The following is a 6,145-nucleotide window of genomic DNA, read 5'->3' as shown; positions in this document are numbered from 1 at the left end:
TAAAATGAGATTGTGCCCCGAGGCTGTGAACACATACCCCTGCTTTAAGCTCTCAAAATGCTGTAAGGTGACACAAACAGCGCAATTAGAGAGACTTTTCTACTCTTTTCTTGTCTTGCAGTCATCGCCTGCATCATGGCCGTCATGACAACCTCCCACTGAGCTTTGACTCTGCAGGCATTAATCAATAATTAAGGAATATTATGCAAAATTACATATACATATATATATATGTATATCAATGTGATGGTGGTTATCCACGTGTGGTGCTGAAATGACAGGATGAGTGTGATGCTAGCATTTCCTGAGTAATCTGTGGTACAGGTTGAGGCAAACAATGCACCTGGTTATATGTCCCGGGAAAGATCATCATGGAATCATTCAAATCTCAGCGTTAAAACACATTGTGTTGCAACATCAAAACACGCCAGGATGTCCCCGATAACATCACACCACCGCCACCACTGATGCCCCCCAGGGCAGAATGTTCAAATGTTGGCTTTAACTGTGTGAAACACTCACTCACTTATCTTCTACCGCTTTATCCTCCACGTGATAAACACAGGGCCACATAGAGAGAAACATCCGTGCATGATCAATTTAGAGTGTCCAATTTGCCTAATCCCCAAATCTGCATGGGAGGAAACCAGAGAACCCCCCCACACACACACACACACACGGGGAGAACATCCATGCGGAAAAAGCCCTTGTTCCAACCAGGTCTTGAACCCCAGGTCTTCTTCCTGCAAAGGCAAGACTGCTAACCACCAACCAACTGTTGCCCGAAATATAACATTCCAACTTTTTTTCCTGTCCAGAATGCACAGAGGCTACCATGTCCCTTGGTTTGCAGAAAAGTAAAAAAAAAAAACAACAACTTTTTCTGGGAAACCAGGCTGAACTGAGCAGAGATAAGCACTGAAGGTCAAAATAAATAAATAATAAAAAAAAACCAACCCTGTGTATTACTATATATCGAGTAGCAGAGGTTATTTAAAATACTACCGTCTGTTCGTAGTGCCATTCACATACCTGAGAATTCAAGCACAAAAAACATTTCATCCGCACATCTGTTCAAGCTGGGCAAATACTGTACTCTCCGCCAGTCACGTCCAAGCTATTAGTGACCTCTCATTCATCGTGCGCGTTGTGCTTGTCCTCTCAAGGACAGCTGCATTTCCATTGTGATGGAATGGCTAAGTACAGCGGGGCATTCAGAACACAGTCCGTCTATGCTTTCGCTGGCAAGGCCGCCTCCTTTTCAGAGATGTCATTTTATTTTTCTCGCCTCTTCCTGGCAGTGCTTTGCTCAGTCAGTGGGTAGACAATAGAGACGGGCTTAAGAGTTTGCTTTATGCCCTTGAAGGTGGAACATGGTTTTCTTTTTGTTTTTGCACTTTTACAAACAATCACGTCTCATCAGTTGTAGATGTGTGAATGAGGAAATATATTCTTAAATGTCGACAGACAAGTGAATGAATAACAGAATGAATTCCGGCTTTGCTGATATAGGGTTAAGCACGGTCTTTGGTGCTTGGACACAATACGGAGCTTTAAGAAAGAGACATCGTTGAAAACTCAGCAACAAGATTGACTTCTTTTTTGTGTGAAGCTCTTTGTCTTCCATTCTGTGTATGAAAGGTTCTAGACGAAGAATTCCAGACTGAACTTATGCTAGACCTTTGTATATTCTGTTTTTGTTTATTTTTATTCATGTCCTTCATGTGAGGATGGAATAGATAGATAGATAGATAGATAGATAGATAGATAGATAGATAAGCTTTATTTTCAGACTCAAGGGCCATACAATAAATCCGAACAGGATAAAGATGCAAACTTCCTTAGAGAACACAACACAATGACCCACAGTGTAAGAGACTGAGGTTCAGCGCTCGTGGTGCTCATTACTTTCACCAAAAAAAAGACCATAAATCTACAGTAGCTCCAATAGGAAGCCAATGGCCTAAAGCTTAGCAGCTAATTCTTCTACAGCATTGGATTAGAAGCAACGGTTTTAGCAGGAAGTTAAAGAAGTACAAGTGGGTCTTGTTGTTGTGAAGCTGCGCTGCTTCAATAAAGCGACTGCCACGGGTGCAGGGCACATAGTGAAGAAAGTCAGCACGTATTTGAGACCTTGAGTGAATCATTATCCATTACATATGCAGCAACTTTCTTCAGTGTCGCAGTGTTCGTGGTACAAATCATGAGTCGGCACCAGACACTGAGCTTTGACAGACTCATCGTGATGGATACAGAAAGTTTCTGCAGCTTTTGTGGAGCGGCGCTGTGTTAATCCCAGAAACCTCAGAAATGTCAGTCTCAAGTTAAAAAAAAGTTGAAGAGGCGATGTGACGGTGCCTGGAGGAGGCTGAAAGGACCGCAGTTTCTTTGGAAAGCAAAAACTTCACATCTTACTGAAATGATCTTAAAATGGTCAACCTTTTTTCACTTGTGATTGACAAATTTGGATTTATTTTTTGCTTCAAAGAATTGATTAAGAAAATAATTTACTTCATTACAAAGATTTAAATAATAACAAAAACAGTGAGCCAGAGGCCTACAGACAGATAAAAACAAGCATTTTATTATTCCTCACCAGCGGCGTCTTTGCATTAAGAGCCGGTGGGGCCGTGTCCCACCAGAGGGCGCAATTTCTACTGTAGACACATCGTGTAGTTGTATGTGAATAGGTTGTGCCGGATGCTGCGCATCCTCTGTTTCCGGTCGGTGGGGCCCGGCCGAGATATCCTCCCAGTGTTGTGTATTGCTGAACTGCTGCGCGTGCATGCGCGTGTACAGCGCACGCTTCAGTTTCAGCAGTGGGGCCAGAAGTTCAGGGACCCAGAGTGCTTCTCATTGGTTGATTTGAAGCAAGCGGTGCACTGGTTTGTGCACTCTTCAACAAGTGAGCGGTCAGTCTAATTTAATTTTAAATTCTAACTTGTGTAATTGATAATGTAGTTTATTATTGTTTGAATTATAGTGACATTTCTGTAATGCGTAACTGGCCATATATGTGTGTGTGTGGGTGTGCGTCATTCATGTCATGAGTCTGCATTGTCGCTATTGTTGTCACGTTGTTGTTTTCGATCTTGAGTATTTGATATTGTGAGATTTTGAACACTGCCATGAGTATGAGGATGATTGTAACTCCAACATATACTTTTTTGCCGTTTACTTTCCACTCGTGTCTAATAAGAACTCTCCTCAAGGTGAGCGAGATTTTCTTTGAATAACTTATCTTCCTGGGGACCAGGAGGCTGACCTGGGTTGACTTCACGCTTGGAAGAAAAAATAAATCAAAAGACTACCGCTGGCGTTAGAAGTGGAAAATAATTTCACCAGAGTTCTAACCAGATCACCGTATCTCACTATGCAGCGTCATGCAAACACACACACAAGTCTGGGAACCCGAGGGTACACAGCGGTGAGTGTTTGCTCTCGATGATATTGCGGTCAGCAGTGTGTGAAAATGTAATAACAGAGTTGATGTCGGGCACCACATCTCATTGGGTCTGCCATGTCGGGCCATGTATATAAACACTCCCAGTCAGTAAACAGAGCAGCCAGGATCCCTGGATCAACACCAACCCGCGTTTTGTTTATCCATGTGTTTGCCTTTGTAAGACTGAGTTCTGGTCAAAACTGGGATGTATTGTATAGACTTATTAGGGATGGGTTAATACCACTTTGTCATGTCTGATACAGTAACAACACCAATACTAATATGGGATATTTACATAAGTAATACAGTAACACAGTGTTTCTGTTACAGTATAAACTGGCTATTTTCTTCAGCGTGGAATATCTGGGAAATCGTCTTCATCGATGACTAACTTGCTTGATTTGAAGCAGGGACGGGATTCTTGAAAGAAAGACTACGGAACTTACTTGAGACCTCAGGCTTAAGGTTAAAACTTGCATATTTGACTTACTCCCATCTCTGCTAATCCGTATTAACTAGCTTCTGTAATCTTAAAACAAGTCCATATAACTCACGTGATCACTGCAGTGTGTGCAGCCTGTGCTTAGTGGAGCAGTTGTATGATTTATTTATTGGTTATGATTCTGGAATTTCGGATCAAACCCAAGGCCTACTATACAGCATGTCTTTAGTTTTCTATTTGCGATGGAAGAAAGGCACTGAGTAGTGATGGAAATCAAAGAAGGTAACAACAAACAGGCCCTGTAGTTATAAATATGGCACATCCCCCTTTTATTCAGGGCAAACAAATCACCTTCTCTTGAACTCTTGGGCTAATGAGTAAAATGTTGACAGTGCCACAGATCTCAACCTCTTTCCTCAAAGGAGACCGAGTTGAAGGCTGTACGCAGCAGCCTCCAGCCATAGTCGGGGTGCATATTGCCACTTGAAGTCCCAAACAGCTCCTGCCTCATTAACATAAACATTGATCTCATAATCACTGTGTTTACGCAGCGCTCCTTGTGGAATCCAGGCATTTTTAGATCACACACCCAACATCTCAAAGTTGTGAAAGCATTGGCACTGACTGATATATATCGGTCCACAGATAGTGTCTGAATGAGCTTCTAAGCTCTGCATTTATGGAACATGGACCTTGACGCACAAATATGCTCTATTACTGTCATCACAGCATCTCACCTAAATACTCCAGGTTTGCTTCGGCGTTAATTACACCTTCCTAATCCCTTTGAATCGACAGCATTTGAATCAAATCAGCGAGAGCCTTTGTACTGTTTGTGTCTCAGCCTGCCATTTCATGTGTTTTCTTTTTTTTTCTACTTGCGGCATATAGGGCACGGACAATATATTTATATGAGCAGCACACCCAGCTGGTCTCACGGTCCCCGAGGACAACTGTCAGATAGAGACGAGAGCAACCAGTGAGTACTGCCAAAGTTGAGCTGAAATGATGAAGCAGCATCTAACAAAGTCGTAGTTCAGCGAGAGAGTAAAGAGCATCTTTGTGTACACAGAGTCGCGGGCTGTTAACAAAGCGTGCCTGTGCATTTCTCTTAAGCTCATTATACATTCATGTATAACTCAGGTTTAGGTGGACACATATTTACACGGACTCTGAAATGCTTCCCAGGCAGGCACTGATTTGATCCGTGGAAGTCAGTGGCAATAATGCAGTTGTATATCAAGTTTTATTTTTGTACACGTGTGATAAGAGAAGCTAAATTAAACGTCGCATTTGAAGCTACAGCCAGCAGCCACTTTGCCTGGCATAGCACGAAGCCATGTCTCATGGTTGCAAAATCTGCCCACAGTCACCCCCCAACGCGCGCAGCTTAACCTGTTACGACGTCTTTGTTAAACGGATCCCAAAATAAAAGTGTACAAATGCACATTTGGAACAATGTGTTGGATTTCAGCAGGTACAATTCCAGGGTGTTACAATACCCCCCGCCAAGAGATAGTCGGAAATGTTCGTAGCTTACTTTTTTCTTGGAAAGACAGTGAGCGCGCAAATGTCTTCACGAAGCTGCATCAGAGCAAGAAAACAACAGCCATAATGAGTTTCAGCATAAATATTACATCCAGGCCTAGGGGAAAACTCGAAGAAAGAAAAAAAAGAGACTCCCTTTTTCCCACCAGCAGCACACAAAACAAACTCTTTTAAAGTTTAAACACGATGTCCGCTGGCAGTCTGTCGGTGAACGGTTCAAGGGGAGTTCTCTGTAGCTGGGATAATCTGGCTTCCATAGGCGCAGGACCGATCAGCTCCCGGGAGTCACCTCAACACATCCATCCACCATGTACAACGGCAGCCCATCACACACACACACACACACACACTCACAAGCATGGGAGAGACAGACACAAGACACAGAAAGTACTTTTTATGACCCCTGGGGTCATAACAACAAACTTCTGAAGTTTATATTCATATGCAGCTGGATTTCATCCAGAGCTGGAAATGTTATCGGTAAGTTAAAATGGTGTCTTCCGTGTCTTGCTTGTACTTAATGTGTAGTAGTGTACTGTGAACAACCTGAAAGTCTATCCGTAACTTATCGTAACTTCATATCCTTCTTGTTGGCTTTCATAATACGATCTTGATTATGCAACAGTCTCATGTGCCATTCATACAAGGCTAACACATTAGATTATGTAACTCTTCCTTCATTCAGAGGCTCATGGACAAATAACTTACAG

This window comes from Solea solea, chromosome 16, assembly GCF_958295425.1.
Source record: "Solea solea chromosome 16, fSolSol10.1, whole genome shotgun sequence".
Taxonomy (NCBI): domain Eukaryota; kingdom Metazoa; phylum Chordata; class Actinopteri; order Pleuronectiformes; family Soleidae; genus Solea; species Solea solea.
The sequence above is the reverse complement of the archived record's forward strand: the minus strand, read 5'-3'. Positions refer to the sequence as shown.